The sequence below is a fragment of the Mirounga angustirostris genome, unplaced genomic scaffold (genome assembly GCF_029215605.1).
Source record: "Mirounga angustirostris isolate CCGP_5_RB_7025 unplaced genomic scaffold, mMirAng1.0.hap1 SCAF_1, whole genome shotgun sequence".
NCBI classification, from domain to species: domain Eukaryota; kingdom Metazoa; phylum Chordata; class Mammalia; order Carnivora; family Phocidae; genus Mirounga; species Mirounga angustirostris.
Genome location: NW_026991709.1, coordinates 138,250,961 through 138,268,419, shown reverse-complemented (window position 1 = coordinate 138,268,419; position 17,459 = coordinate 138,250,961).

The following is a 17,459-nucleotide window of genomic DNA, read 5'->3' as shown; positions in this document are numbered from 1 at the left end:
TCCTTGTGTCTAAAAATAGCAGAGGAGAGAAGTAGAAGAGGGAACAGCTAGATCCTGAGGAGACTTGAGGATGGGGTACAGGAACAATTTAGCACTGACCAACAAGAACCAATGGTTGAGATCCAGATGGAATGATGGACATTTCAAAGGATACCAGTATAGGCAAATGATGCTGGACTCCACCCCTAATTCCTGGGCACTGTGTCCCTGACACTTGGAATACTCTGGGGGGCAAGGAAACAACACTTACAATGATCACAATTAAATCTCTGCCACCCCAGTGGAATAGGACTGGAGGATACATCATAATAAAAACTGACTAAAATTCCCCCCTCTGGAAAGTTTTATTTCCAGCACATGTAAGTGTGTGGTCAGATAATTATGCCCCCCCACACACACTTTCTTCTAAGCCCACCCTTGTGGGAAAAATGATGAATTTTACTGACTTTCTAATTAGAGTATTTCATGACAGGTCATTGAAAACTACATGTGTGGTATCTGTGAATGTTTCAAACCAGTGGTTCGAAGCCTAGGATGATCCTCCTTTCCCATTTTGCACCAGTAGGAATTGGTCAATGTCCAAAAGACATTATTAGTTATCACAACTGGGGGAGGAGGGTGCTTCTATATTATTTTCTTTTACTTTTGTACCCTCAACACTGGGTTTTAGGTTGTTTTCACTTTCACTTTGTAATCTGTTTCCATAGCAGGTGCTTTCAGGAAGTTACTATCTCTACTCTCTCTCGAAGGGTACCTAGTTTAGTTGGCAGCTTGTGTATAAAAGGTCAGAGATGCTGCTCAACTTCCTACAATCCATGGGGCAGCCTCCCACAACAAAGAATTATCCAGACTGAAATGTCAATACCACTGAGATTGAGAAACACTCTTCAAATGTTAATGCCCCAAGAGCTTTCCTTGAACATGGCCAAAAAAAATATCCAGGAAATATCTTAATCCCAGACTCCAGCTTCATTTCTTTCACATACAAATTTGCAAGTATAATGTGCTCTACATATCACTCAGCAATACTAGCCCTTTCAAAAGTTGTTACCAACTACAGGTAGGTGACTTCTATTTACTTAGGCTGAATTTGCCCCTCCTCAACTCCCAACGCTTGTCCACTTATTCAACCAACAAGTAGCATGCACCAAATTTTTCTACTGAAGGTCTGAAGATCTTATCAGGAGATCATTAAAGAAATTAATACATTCCAAGATTTTGTACAGTGTTTTCCTGTAAAAAGAGCCAAAGCAAAATCTTAGGGAATAATCCACTGGGGTCACTTGAACTGTGATGGGAGGAAAACAGGGTATGGCTAAATTTACTTATGAGGAGTCAAAGAGCCTTGGACTGGTCCGTATTTATATTATTTACAATCTACTGTTGACTCTCACTCTATGTGCTGGTCCACTGACTTCTTGAAATCCCTTGCAGTTCATATTCATGTGCATTTAGTCTAAAAGCACTAAATCTATTTCATCTATGACCACAAAGAGAAAATATCTCCGTCCTTGGAATAACTTACAGTGTATAGAGGAATAAATGGCTTTTAGAAATTTTAGACTGCATCAAGAGGAAGGCTATGGGAATCAGGCTCATTTTGTTGGCAATGTCTAAGCATTACAGTAGATGAATTTTTATATCAGTTTGGAATTATCGACACATCCTATTAAGGAGTTTCCCATTATGTCTAGTTCAGGAAAAAAAAAAATCTCTTAAACATAAATGAGGAAAGGTGTCAACCAGCCCTTCCACTCTGAAGACAAAAATAGTCCATTTATTTCACAGTACCTTTAGCAAGCTGTAAGGATAATATTATCTCCCCATGAAAGATTTAGTTTCTGGAAAGTACAAAGTATTTCTCACACCTCTTCACAAAACACACTGTAATAAGAAATTTAGAATGAACTTGAAAAACCCACGAATGTTAAATTCTTTGTGTTTAACAGATCCCATCCTATAAGCACTTTTAATTACCTCCTGATGCTTTTTGATTTAATGTAAGTTACTATGGTAAGTATTAGTGGGTATTTTTGAGGTGAAGTCACATCATTGTGTTTTTCTGTTTTTTTTTTTTTTTTTTTTTTTTTCTGCAGAACTTCAATTCTTCAGCATGTACATAAAGCCATCTGTTTATATGCACTCTGAAAGCCAGATTTTCCAAAACAGGAGAACACAAAATGTGGAAAGTTCCTGATTATAAGCATTTCAAATCTGTTTGTATATAAACAATGCTCTTTCCCTGATGTGTCATTCTCACAGAAAAATGCAAAAAAGGAGAGATGGTTTTATTCATTAGAGGCTCCATAAAGACAGTAGTATAGATGAAGTTAGGGAAATATAACCGAAGTAGAAGGGGAGGTGAGCATCTGAGGGTTTGTCTGCATAATTATTCCTATAATATCCTAGTTTCCCCTGGTCAAAATAAACCTTATTCTCAGTCCATATGTTTCTATTAGGGTTGATCTCACCCAACACCTCCAGGAATGGGGCCAGCTATTCCAGTCTGACACCAAAAACAAAATGTGGTGGTGGGGGGTTTAAAAATGTAGTGTTTTAGAATGTGTTCAAACTTAAGTTATCAACACAAAATAGCTTGTTATCAATACAGGTAGTTATGTAAGGCTCACAGTAACCAAAAGCAGAAACCTATAGACACCTAAAAGATAAGAAATAAATCTAAGCATTACTCTAAGTCCTAAAGCCACAAGAGAGCCAAAGAAGAAGAAAGGAACAGAGACCCACAAAACAGGCAGAAAGCAATTAACAAAATGAAAATAAGTACACACCTATCAACAATTACTTTAAATATAAATGGACTAAATTCTCTAATCAAAAGACACACAGTGGCTGATTGATTAAAAAAAAACCTCTATGCTTCAAATGTAAGGACACACACAAAGTGAATGGATGAAAAAAGATCTTCCATGCAAATGGAAACCAAAAGAAAGCTAGGGTAGCTGTACTTATATCAGATGAAGTAGACCTTAAAACAAAGACTGTAGTAAGAGACCAAGGAGGGCATTACATAAAAATAAAGGGATCAATCCAACAAGATGATATAACATTTTTTTTTAAAGATTTTATTTATTTATTCGACAGAGAGAGCAAGAGAGCACAAGCAGGGGGAGCAGTAGAAGGAGAGGGAGAAGCAGGCTTCCCGCTGAGCAAGGAGCCCGATGCGGGGCTCGATCCCAGGGCCCTGGGATCATGCACTGAGCCGAAGGCAGATGCTTAACCATCTGAGCTACCCAGGCACCCCGATGATATAACATTTTTAATACTTATGCATCCAATATAGGAAAACCTAAATACACAAAGCAAATATTAACAGACCTAAAGGGAGAAGATGACAGCAACATAATAATAGTAAGGGACTTCAATACCTTACATCAATGGACAGATCATCTAAATGGAAAATCAATAAGGAAACAGCAGCCTTAACACATTAGACCAGATGGACTTGATACATATAGAACAGTCTATCCAAAAGCAGAATACACATTCTTCTCAAGTACACAAAGAACATGGCCCAAAATAGATCATATGTTAGGCTACAAAACAAGTCTCAATAAATTTAAGACAGAAATCGTATTAAACATCTTTTCTCACCACAGTGGTGAGAAACCAATTACAAGAAGAAAACTGGAAAAACCACAAATATGTGGAGATTAAAAAAAAAAAAAACAAAAAAAAAACAAGCTATTGAATATCCAGTGAGTTAATGAAGAAATCAAGGGAGAAATTAAAAAAAAATACCTTTGAACAAATGACAATGAAAACACAACACACCAAAATTTATAGGATTCAACAAAAGCAGTTTTAAAAGGGAATGTCTTTGTGATAGAGGCCTACCTCAAAACATAAGAAAAATCTCAAAAACAATCTAACTTTACATCTCAAGGAACTAGAAAAAGAACAAATGAAGCTAAATCAGTAGAAGGAAGAATACAAAAATCAGAGTGGAAATAAATGAAAGAAACACAAAAAGACAATAGCAAAGATTAATGAAATGAAGAGCTGGTTCTCTGAAAAGAAGCAAAACAGACAAACCTTTAGCTAGACATACCAAGAAAAAAAATAGAGAGCCCAAATTAACTCAGAAATGAAATAAGTTATAACAGATACCACAAAAATACAAAGGATCATAAGAGACTACTATGAATAATTTTATAGCAACAAATTAGAAACATAGAAGAAATGAATAAATTCCTAGAAACATACAGCCTTCTAAGACTGAACCATGAAGAAATAGAAAATCTGAATAGATGGCTTACTAGTAAGGAGATTACTTCCATAATCAAAAAACTCTCAACAAACAAATGTCCAGGACCAGATGGCTTTACTAGAGAATTATACCAAACATTCAAAGATGAAATCAATACCAATCCTTCTCAAACTTGAAGAAGAGCAAATATTTCCAAACTCATTTAATGAGGCCAGTATTAACCTGATAATCAAAATGGACAAGACCATAAGAAAATTATAGGCCAGCATCTCCAATGAACATAGATGCAAAAATCCTCAACAATATATTAGCAAACCAAATTCAACAATATATTACAAGAATATTTTGATTAAGTGGGATTTATTCCAGGTAGGCAAGGATGTTTCAATATCCACAAATCAATCAACATGATACACCACATTAACAAAATGCAGGATTAAAATCATGTGATTTCAATAGATGCAGAAAAAGCATTTGACAAAACTCAACACCCTTCTAGGATAAAAGCTCTCAAAAAGTTGGTATACCTCAACATAATAAAGGCCTTAACATCAGCTAACATCTAACATCACCCTCAAGGATGCCCACTCTTAACACTTTTATTCAAAGTAATAATGGAAGTTCTATCCAGAGTAATTAGGCAGGAAAGAGAAAAGGCATCCAAATTGGAAAGAAAAGAATAAAACTACTTAAACTTGCGCATAAATTTATATACGGAAAACCCGAAAGACTCCACTGAAAAACAGAATAAACCAATTGGAATAAATGAATTGTTATAAGATACAAAATCAGTAACAAAAATCTGTTGTGTTCTATACACTAAAAACAAAATATAAAAGAAATTTTTTGAAAATTCCATTTACAATTGCATCAGAAAGAATAAAAGAGCTGGGAACAAATTTTTTTTTTTAACCATTTTTTTTTATTCTTATGTTAATCCCCATACATTACACATCATTAGTTTTAGATGAAGTGTTCCATGATTCATTGTTTGTGCATAACACCCAGTGCTCCATGCAGAATGTGCCCTCCTCAATACCCACCACCAGGCTAACCCATCCTCCCACCCCCCTCCCCTCTAGAACCCTCAGTTTGTTTTTCAGAGTCCATCGTCTCTCATGGTTCGTCTACCCCTCCGATTTCCCCCACTTCATTCTTCCCCTCCCGCTACCTTCTTCTTCTTCTTTTTTTTTCTTAACATATATTGCATTATTTGTTTCAGAGGTACAGATCTGAGATTCAACAGTCTTGCACAATTCACAGCACTTACCAGAGCACATACCCTCCCCAGTGTCTATCACCCAGTCACCCCATCCCTCCCACCCCACCCCCCACTCCAGCAACCCTCAGTTTGTTTAGCTGGGAACAAATTTAACCAAGGAAGTGAAAGACCTGTACGCTGAAAACTAAGACACCGATCAAAGAAATCTAAAAAGACACAAAAATTTAAAGATATCCGGTGCCTATAGATTGAAAGATTATTGTTAAAATGTCTACACTACCCAAACAATTGACAGATTCGATGCAACCCCTATCAAAATTCCAATGGCACTTGTCAGAACAATCTTAAAATTCTTATAAAACCATAAAAGACCCCAAATAGTTAAAGCTATCTCAAGAAGAACAAAGCATCCCACTACCTAATTTCAAACTATATCACAAAGTTTTTGTAATAAATACAGTATGGTATTGACATAACAACAGACATCTAGTTCAACAGAATAAAGAACCTAGAAATAAACCCATGCATATATGATTAATTATACAGTAGGGAAAGGACAGCCTTTTCAGTCAATGGTGCTGGGGGAAAAACTGGACAGCCACATGCAAAGTGATGAAACTAGACTACTCCTTTACACAAAAATTAACTTGAAATGGATTACAGACTTGAATGTAAGACCTGAAACCATAAAACTAATAGAAAACATAGGTAAGTAAGCCCCTTGACATTGGCCTTGGTGATGATGTTTTGGATCTGACACCAAAAGCAAAGGTAACAAAATTAAAAAGTAGGACTACATCAAACTAAAAATCTTCTGCACAACAAAGGAAATCATCAATGAAATAAAAACCTACGGTATGGGAGAAAATATTTGCAAAATATCCAAAATATATACAGAACACATGCAACTCAATTGCAAAACAAAAACCCCAAATAATCCTATTTAACAAATAATCTTATTTAACAAATGGACACAGGACCCGAATAAAGATTTTTCCAAAGGAGACATACAGATGGCCAACAGACACATGAAAAAATACTATCACTGATTAATCAAAAACCACAATGAGATATCACCTAATATTTGTTAGAATTGCTACCATCAAAAAACAAGATATAAAATTGTTGGTAAGGATGTGGAGAAAAGACAACTCTTGTATACTGTTGGTGGGCATGTAAATTGCTATAGCCACTATGGAAAACAGTATGGAGGTTCTTCAAAAAATTAATGAAACTACCATATGATCCAGCAATTCCACATCCAGGTATTTATCTGAAGAAAACAAAAACACTAATTCGAAAAGATATGTGCACCCCATTTTCACTGGAGCCTTATTTACAACAGCCAAGATACAAAACAAAACCTAAATGCCCTTTGATGGATGAATGGATAAAGATATATGTATATGTACCGATAAACACACACAAAAGCATGAAGGGAAGGGTAGTACTCAGCCATAAAAAACGAACTGAATCTTGCCATATGGGACAACATGGATGAACCTTGAGGGTATTATGCTTAGTGAAATAAGTCACACCAAAAATGGCAAATACTGTAAGGTTTCATTTATATGTGGAATCAAACAAAAATCAAAACAACCTCCCCCCCAGTGAAAAAGCCAAGTTTATAAATACAAAGAACAGACAGGTGGTTGCCAGCAGCGCGGGGTGGGGGGTGTGGATGCACTAAATGTGTGAGCAGAGTCAAAAAGCACAAACTTCTGTTACAAAACAGAAATTCATGGGGATGTATGTACAGCATGGTGATTATATGTTATCAATAATATTGTATTGAATATTTGAAAGTCATTAAGAGGAAATTTTAAAAGTTCTCATTACTATAAAAATATTTTATAACTGCATATGGTGACAGGAGGTAACTAGATTTATTGTGATGATCATTTCAGAGTGTATACATATATCAAATCAATATGAAGACCTGGAATATTTTGTCAATTTTACCTAAGAGTTTTTTTAATTAAAAAATAAAGAGACTATCCCAGTATACTATTACTGGATAAATATCCCACAACTTAGTGGCATAAAATGATAACTATGTTATTGCTCAAAAGTCTGTGAATCAGGAATTTGGGCAGGGCTCAGTGAGGTTGGACCATCTCCACTCCACGTGGCATTGGCTGAATTTATTCATTCAGCTGCATGCTGGCATCTTGGCTCAACTGGAAGATCAAAAATAGACTCTCACTAGGGCCATGGTGCTGGATGTCAGCAGGGAAATTCAATTCTCTCCCCCAAGATGGTTCTGATCACATCGTCTCATCCTCCAGGTCCTCTCCCTCTAGGTGGCCTCTCTTTCCACATGGATAGTCTTAGCTTTCTTCCATAGAAGTTCAAAGGAGAAAAAGAATGAAAGCAGAAGCTTCCAAGACTCTTGAGAACTGAGTCCAGAAATGGCATAGCACAACTTTGGCATATTCTATTGGTCCAAACAAATAACAAGACCAGCCCAGTCTCCAGCGGTGGGGAAATAGTCTCCATCTTTTGATGGGAGATGAGACAATGTTTTATTATAAAATGGCACGTGGAATCTGAGTCCATCTCTGGAGGGAAAAAATATGCTATACCAAAGACCTCAGCTATACAAGCACCAGGAGAAAAGTGTTCCATTTAGGCTTGAATTGATAGGGGGATAAAATCTAAATTTAGAGTTGCTGGCTGCCATCTTGTCACATGAGTGAAGAACCTGAGAATGGAGTCAACTCACAGCTCAAAGAGGAAGAAAGCTTAGGTCCCCACAGTATTCTTTAAGCACCCGAACACAATCATTCCTAAATCTGGTACTATCCTGGACTTTCCAATTTTTTGAGTCACAATCTTCCCTTTTATGCTTAAGTCAGTTTTAATAGCATTCTTATCACCTATAATTGAAACAATCCTGAATGGCACAGACAGGTTCTGTCAGCACGGAGAGAAGGAACTAGCTCAGTTCCCTCTGCCCAAACCTCAAAGCCCTGAGTTAAGACAGAAAGCTGCCTGACCAGCATTTGCTTCTGCTCTTCTCCAGCCCTTATTCTGCAATTAACATTTAGCAAGTCTACTTTCAAGATGTAGGTTGTTTGTTTTTGGATATCCTCGATTAGAACTGGATGTGTGTTTACTGAGAACAGTTGACTCTACTAGGTCAATGAGATGAGGGGAAGAAGTGGGTAAGGGTCCAAGTCAGAGGTCAGGGCCCACGTATCAGTACCAACCATGAAGGTCTTCATGGCCGGGCAAAGATGGAAACAGGAAAACCAATCACAAAGTCAGAAGATGAGATGGTGAGAAATGAAGTAAACAACACGTTAGGACAATGGTTCAGCATGAATTCAGTGAAATCAAAAGCAGGTTCTAGAGGCCTATGTGATGACAGCAGAATGGCCTAGACATGCGCCAGCTAGGTGAAAGGGACCACACGAGATCAAATGCATCTTTCATATGGGCCATTTCAGGGGGACAAAAGTACGTCCCTGGTTGACCTAAGAATCTGAGATAGTTCTGAGACCTTTCAGCAAAATTAAACTCTGGTTCCATGCCAAAATTTTTCTTAAACCCTGACCTGACCTCAGATCTAATGTAACCACTTGGTCATTTCCTGAAGGCAAAACTGTTTGCAACACGCTGCCTAAGTCAATGCTGATTCAAGTAGGCTAGGACTTGAGCAGACTTGAGCAGAACCCACCAGGTTTGCCATAGTAAAATGGTCTGTGGCAAGTGAAACCCCCTACTCACCCATCTATCCTTCCTCCATATATACCTAGTATTTTATGTGTCTGGTCTTGATGTCTGTGGAATACTTTAAGGAGATTCTTAAATAATAATAGTAACTGTTATTATTTAGAAATCCTAACTATATACCAGAAATTATATCAGATGGCTTACAGTAAATCTCTTATTTGATCTACGGATTGGTCCCATCATTATTCTCATTTTAAAGAGTGCCTATCTTATCCTTTATGTACGCTAAAGGCAAAAAAATCAAGTTTTTCCATTTTATGAGCACAGACTTTGTACATCACTTTATTTGTGTAGATTACTTTTCCCCTAGAAATAAAAAGTGTCTCATTTTTCCCACTACCTAAAAGAAATCTAAATCACTTCAAACAACATTTAGAAGCTCACTTATTAGAAAGTCAAAATATGCCAACCTGGGAAAGTAATGATACAGGACATTTTCCTTTTCACTTCTAAAGTGTAGTAAGACAGTTAAAATTGAAATCAGTAGATCATTCAAGTTTCTAACATGTAGATGTGAGCAGCTAACAGTCCTGTGTAATGCTGAGCCCCCCGTTACAGGGCATTTCTGAACCTGGCTGATTATGTGAATTCATGTGGAGCTTGTTAAAAATACTCATTCAGTTGCCCTATTCAAGACCTTCTGAATCAAAACATCTGGGTGGGGGACCAAGGAATAGCTTTTTAAACACTTCCCAGGTGATTCAGCTTGTCAGCTAGATTTGTGAACCCCTTTCTCATCAATAACAAACTGCTTTAAAAATCAAAGTGGATTTCCTACATATTAATATTCTAGGATGTTAATATCACCTTGAAATATTTAACATAGGAGTCCAGACACTTTTGAAGTAGCTTTGGTTTCCTGTTCAATGTTTAGGCTGGGCCTATTTAATCCAGAGACGTGGAGACATGCGGACATTTTACTCTGTCCAAGTCAGAAACTAAAAGGAGCTTAATTGCTACTTTCTCCACTGTCATTAAATTTGTGTGTTATATTTGAAGGATTTGCCACTATTTCTCAATGTGAGATTTCCAATCCAGCTTGGGAGATGCCAGTCCTCCTCGCCTACTAGCATTGTAACCTCCTACATCCTTTGCTTAGAAAAAATGACCTTCTCTCTCCCCAAAATGGTGCTTTTCTCTAGGTACTGGATCAAAACTCAGTGCTCTGACCAACTCCATGTCTTGGTGAGTATGATCTTAATTTGAATTCATACTGTTTATATTTTGCCTTGGACTTGATTCCTAGATATGGGGCAAGTCTTCTACGGGGGTTGAAGTCCACCAAAGACACACCAGTTTCTTTTTATAATGTTTTCAAGCTTGAAGCACTAATTTCCAGAATAGGTGGAAGATAAGAGTTTACTGAAAAAGTGGATGGATGGAAGAATGACCTGGATGTTAATGCTCAACTGGATTTTCAAAAGCAAGTTGCTAAGATGTCATTAGTCAACCTAAGGGCAGGGAAAGAAAGTTATGCACTTGACCTCTCTGCTTTAGCTTCCTCACCTACAAAATGGAGAAAGAGGAGGAAGGACAAGATGATTCTTAGGGTCCCTTTTAGTCTAACATTAACAAAGTGTAGTTCAAACTGGAAGAAGTCCCCCAGCCTTTGGCTTCACTGTTGAGTTTATTTATTTTTATTAATTATTTTATTTGTCAGAGAGAGAGCATGTGCATGCACAAGCAGGGGGAACGGCAGGCAGAGGGAGAAGCAGGCTCCCCGCTGAAGAGGGAGCCCCATGCGGGACTTGATCCCGGGACTCTGGGATCATGACCTGAGCCGAAGAAGGATGCTTAGCTGAATAAGCCACCCAGGTCCCATTCACTGTTACGTTTAAAAATCACATTACTAAAAAGAAAAAGTCAGTGGTACATATACATGGTCCACTCCCTCACCTCCTTTAGATTTTGTTCAACTATTACCTTCTCAATGAGATCTTACCTGACCACTCCATATAAAGCTGCAACCTCTCCCTAACTTTCCCCTTACTGCTTTTTCTTCATCTGATACAATGTAATTTACTTATTTATTGCTTATTTCCCTTTACTAGAACATATGCTCCACAAATATAGGGATTTCTGTCGGGCGTATTTACTTCTATATCCCCAGCACCTAGCCAGGCATATTATAGGCATTCAATAGACACTTGTTGAATGAAGCAATAAACAAAAAGTAATGGAACAGCTATAGATTACATAGAAAGGATATAAAGCCTTGTTCTTGATGGTCACACACTGGGGAAAAGGACAAGTCTGGGGGAGACAGATACAATTATAGGAAGACAATACAAGGCAGAATTACATAAATATCAATCAGAGCCACACGCAGTGTTCTGTGTGAGTTTAAAGGAATGAGTGAATTCTGACCAGAGAAGGATCTGGAAAGGTGTGTGAGGGGTGTCAGAGCCCTAAGGGAATCGGGACTCTGGACAAATCACAATTCCAAAGCATCAGTTTGTTTTTCTAGAAAAACAAAATATAATAAACCACCGTTGCAAAGACCCTGGAAGGTTAAATAAAAATACTCACCTCAGCGCAACCAGATGGAAAATTCCCCAATATTAGTTGAACCTGAACCCCTATGATAATTTGTTACTCGGAAAATAAAGGTGTCAAATATAGTGATGGACATGGATCTAAAATGGGGGAAATATTGTGCTATATCACAAGTCTGCACACAAAGTAAAAGATCATCCTTTCCAAGCCTGATGTACTTATATATTAGGTTCATTGTATATTATACAGATTTTTTTAATCTTGTGTATACACAGCTGTAAAACTATCACAGCAATTGCTCAAAATCTAATTTTTAAAATTCGTATTATTGATGTTAATGTAAACAGGCCCGAGAAAGGAATGTTTAAGTTTGGAGAAGGCATGGAATCACTGTAGGAGAGGTGGTTGTTTAAGATATGGAATCTGATGGAATAAGGTTGTGAAACTAATCAGATGTGATTCTTAAGTTTTTCTTTAGTTCCTCTGTCATTTGGCCCTCCTACTGGAGCCCTATCTTATAAGGGAAAGAAAGGGGTAAGTAACCCTAGGAAAACCTTTACCTGAAGTAAGGTTATAAACAATCCACCAAAGGGTCATGACCCAGCACTTTGGGCTGGCAGAAGGTAAGAGGGGCCACTTAAATCAGACAGCCTGGCTTTTATAAAATAAGAAACAGCTTTGACGTCAGTGGTGTCCCTGAACTGAACTGCTTAAAGGTTCAAATTGGGTTCAGTTAAATTATCCCTTCCTTCCTGCCTGTCTCTCGTGCACTGCTTCTCCTAACCCCGACACCACAGCCAGTCCACTCTGACCTTTTCCAGACAGAACAAGGCAAATGAGCCTATTTCCCTTCTCAGCTCTCTGGAAGGAGGCTTATCCCAATTCACAATCCCAGCAGCTGACCAGAGAAGCCTGGTGAAGAAAGGTCAGCTATGGTGGGGTTGGGGTCCCAGGGGATCTCCAACTGTAGAACGCATAACAGTTCCAGGGGACTGCCAGCCATGAGACCATGGTGTGAACAGGGACTCTTCTCCTGCCAGTCAGGAGACCCCTAATCTTAAGGGGGTGACCTGAAACCAGACATCTTAACTCTGAAGTTTGAGGGGCTTACTGGAGCCACAGTATTTGAATTTTTATGCTGATAACAATGACCCATTTTTTGTGGGTGAGGAAAACTGTAGGGTAAGAGGAGAAAAACTGAAGGTTACAATTACTTTAAGTAGGATTGTGGATATGGTAAATAACTGGCATAGTTTCTGTGTGAAGAGATGAAATGTATGAATGATTATTTTAAAAGAGAACTGCTCCATTAAATCGGTCACAAAACTATGGACCCAAGTAGATAAGGATCTTCTGTCTTTCCATCCCTCATCCTCATACCCATGGTCCTTTTCTTCTTAGAGGTACAGAATTTTGGAGATACTTACAGTTATCCCAGAACTAAGTGATTTGCTCAAGGACACCAACAGATTGTGGCAAAGCCTAGATTTGGTCTTCTGATCCATGTATCAGGGCTTCCTAACAGGTCATGTTGCCTCTTTGGTCAAGCTGACTTAACTTCATTGCTTTGAATTCTGAAGCCAGTTCAAGATTACTAGAAATACTGTACCTTGAGAAATTAAAACCAATGAAGATACTACTTGCTACAATTAGCATTTGACTATAATATCTTTTACTTAAAACTTCCCTATAGTGACAGCCTAGAATTGATAAGAATTTAGAAAGCATACAAAGGAAGAAGAGCACTGTTCACATAACCAGCTTACAATTGGCTACATTAAATTGGCCATATCAAATGCCTTGAGGATCAGTCTGGTAATAAATGTGCGAATGTGTGAATCAGGGTCAGAGAGAAAGAAAGTTGGCTGCTTCTGGGAATGGTGGACTTATTTGGAACAAACAAAATTTTTTGTTGAGAAGGTCTCAAAAAGTTGGATGAAATAGTGATAATGATGATCATCACCACCCTGTGTTTCAAGGCATTAGAGAATACCAAGGCAGCCAAGACTTGAGGAACCAAGAAGGAGCCTCACTGAGGTAGGTGCAATATTCAGCACTAATTTTCCCTTCAAGGCATTCCAAGAGTCTTCAGCAGTGTCCATGAGGAGTGATAGAAGATAGCTACTCAGACGCTTTCACCATTCTCACAAGATGGAACCAGAGTTAAGAGCTTCTAAGACACTAAGTAAGACTTGAGGGGCCAAGCTCCTGTGGCAAAACCAACCTATAGGGAGACAACTCTTTAGTAGTGATCTGTGGGTAGGAGGAAAGGGTCGGGTCAGGGCAGCACAAGGTGGGTTCCTACCCAAAAGTAAGCCAGTCATAGGATGATAGGGTTTGTTGCAAACTGCTAAGATATGCACAAAGACACGCAAATTCACACTTTTTAAAAACCCTGTACTAGCCAAACAACACTTTAATGAGCCATATTTCAGCCTGTGGGTCAAGGTATCTTTGAATACATTACCTATTAGAGAGCTACAAATACAAGTTTCTATGTATGAGTTTATATACCAAAAGTTGTGTTAAGGATTTACACATATTTTCTTATTTTAACAAAGCCATGAATACCTTGTGACTTTGGCACAGAATAGTCAGCACGGTGTCATTGCTCTGGTTCCAAAATGTACCCAAAGGTAACACTTGGGTGTATGTCATGGTGTGGGATTGAACTGGAATTATCTAACCTTAATTCCAGACCATTCTGTACCACAAACCCACAACACAGAGTAGAGAGCATCACAGAGCTTGAAGTGTTAGAATCAGAAATGAAGATTAAGCATCTTCAAGTCTTAAACCAAAGAGAAAATAATGTTTTAGAATCCTATTTATTGGACAGTGGATACTTCAGGCTTACTAAACCATCACTTATCATAACTTTTTATTTAAAGTTTTCTCTGCCATATTTTTATCTTCCAACAAATGCATGCACTGCTTTCAGAAAAATACCAGTGTGATTTTGGTAACTAGCATTGAACCCCACATTTACAATGGCATCCTTTATTCAGCAGGTATCCTTCAGTGACTTCCAATGACATGAATAAGATCAAAAGAGCAAGTATCTTAATTTTCTTTGCCTTCCTATATGTAGTCATCAGAAGATTCAGGTTCCATGCTCTTTTGTTTTATTGCAGATTTCTTTAAGTATCACTGCATTTATGTTGTACCTTTTGAGCTGTGCAGATGCTAAAAGTTTCAAGTTTAAGTCAAATGCAGGGCTGAAATTCACAGTTCCTTTCAGGATTCCCTGCAATAACCATGTTTCTCATTCTTATTCAGAAGATACAGAAAATCAAAATAAGTATATAAATACCATAAATTATTACTAAGTATTACATTGGAGAATATTAACTCAGTGTCCTTCCTCTTCCACTAAGGAGTTCCACAACATAAAAATATTTGGTTCTGTTGAAAAATGTTCTCATTCTTTAGTGAGTTTATCAAACATTAAATACATCAAACAGCAACACACAGTACACAACTCCAAGGTGTAACGCCTGCCTCTGGAGCAAGAGTGGTCTCAACTAGAGGAACACAGATAAGAGTCGAAATCCATGTTTAATACCCATTATTTTTTTTTACATTACCTAAGATTAATATATAAGGCCTTTTATAATAGGCTTTGATTAAACCAGAAGTAATCAAACCCTGACTCCTTTTTTTATGATTAGTTTTTTTTTTTTTAAGTTGTGAGTAAAGTTCACAGAAAAATTGAGAGTGATGTACAGAGGATTTCTCCTACAGCTCCTGTCACTACACTGCATAGCCTCTCCCACCATCAGCATTCTCCACCACAGTGGTACAATTGTTACAACTGATGAACCTACAATGACACACCACAATCACTCCAAGTCTATCCTTTACCTTAGGATTCGCTCTCCATATACACTTTAACATCAGTGTGTCAATATCCACAAAATAACTTACTGGGGCATTGATTAGGATTACATTGAATCTCTTGGCAAGAACAGACATCTTGACAATATTGAGTCTTTCTATCCATGAACACAGAATCTCTCTCCATTCATTTAGTTCTTCTTGGATTTATTCAGTTTTGCTGCTTTCCTCATACTGATCTTATAACCTATGGCTATGTTTATATGGAAGGGATTTCTCTTTGGGGGGGTGCTAATATAAATGGTATTGTGAGTTTAAGTTTTCTCTTATTTTAGTTGACACATGATGTTTCAGGTATACAATGTAGTGATTCAACAACTTTATACATGATGCTATGCTCACCACCAGTGTAGATACCGTCTGTCACCATGCAACGCTCTTACGATATGATTGGCTATATCCCCTATGCTGTGCCTTATTTATTCCATAACTGGAAGCTGCATCCCCCACTCCCCCTTTAACCCATTTTGTCAATCCCCCCACTCCTTTCTCCTCCTTCAAACATTAGTTTGTTCTCTGTATTTATAGGCTTGATTTTACTTTCTGTTTGTTCATTTGTTTCTGTAGATTCCACATAAGTGAAATCCTTTGGTATTCATCTTTCTGACTTACTTCACTTAGTATAATACCCTCTGGGTCTGTGCATGCTGTTGCAAATGGCAAGATCTCATCCTTTTTATGGCTATGTAATATTCCATTGTGTGTATCTATACACACACACAGAGACACACACACACATCTCTATCCATTTATCTATTGATGGACACTTGGGCTGCTTCCATATGTTGGCTATTATAAATAATGCTGCAGTCAACAGAAGGGTGCAGATATCTTTCCAAATTAATGTTTTCATTTCTGGGGGACGGGTGGCGGGGAATGCTCAGGAGTAGAAATACACAGAGGTGGAATTACTGGATCATACAGTATTTCTATTTTTAATATTTTGAAGAACCTCCATACTGTTTCCCACAGTGGCTGCACCAATTTACATTCCCACCAACAGTGCACAAGGATTCCTTTTACTCCACATCCTTGCCAATACTTGTCTTTTTGATTTTAGCCATCCTGACAAGTGTAAGGTGATACCTCATAATAGCTTTGATTTGCATTTCCCTGGTAGTTAGTGATGTCAAACTTTTAAAGTTTTTATTTAAACGTCAGTTAGTTAACATACAGTGTAGTATATTTCTGGCATACAACTTGGTGACTCAACACTTCCATACAACACCCAGTGCTCATCACAAGTACACTCCTTATTTTACAAAGTTAATATACAAAAGTCATTTTCCTATATGCCAATGAACAATATTAACTTTGTATGTCCTGTCATTTAAAAATAGAAACAAAGTATCAAATTTACTTTCAAATATGCCATTTCCAAAGTCTTATGCACCACCTACTATAGTGTTTCCTAACCGGAAACCAGAAGAGAATGTCAAAAAGGTGTTTTTTAAAAAAAGTTTTTCAACAACAATAACATCAAGGTTGCAATTCCACAGCCATTCAAAACAAAATATGTGATTTTCCTTATTTGAAAGCCTAGAGTCAAGATTTTATCTGCTTATACTAATGAGTAAGATGAATCACATGGCAATTCCTTATGGTTCCAACTACAGGCATACTTACAAGTATTGAGATAGGGCAAGTACAGAATAGACAAAAATGTCTGTTTTCATAAATTTTGTTTGACTTTAAAGAGATCAACAAACTAAAATATCAGTGTTATGAATACAATTGAAGCAGGGTAAAGGGAGAGAGTATGCTGAAGGAAGACTAGTTCATCAGGTGGTCAGAAAAGGCCTTTCTGATAATATAACATTGGAATAGAGACAAAAAGGAAATAAGGACATGAATCCTTTGGGTGTCTGGAGGAAGACG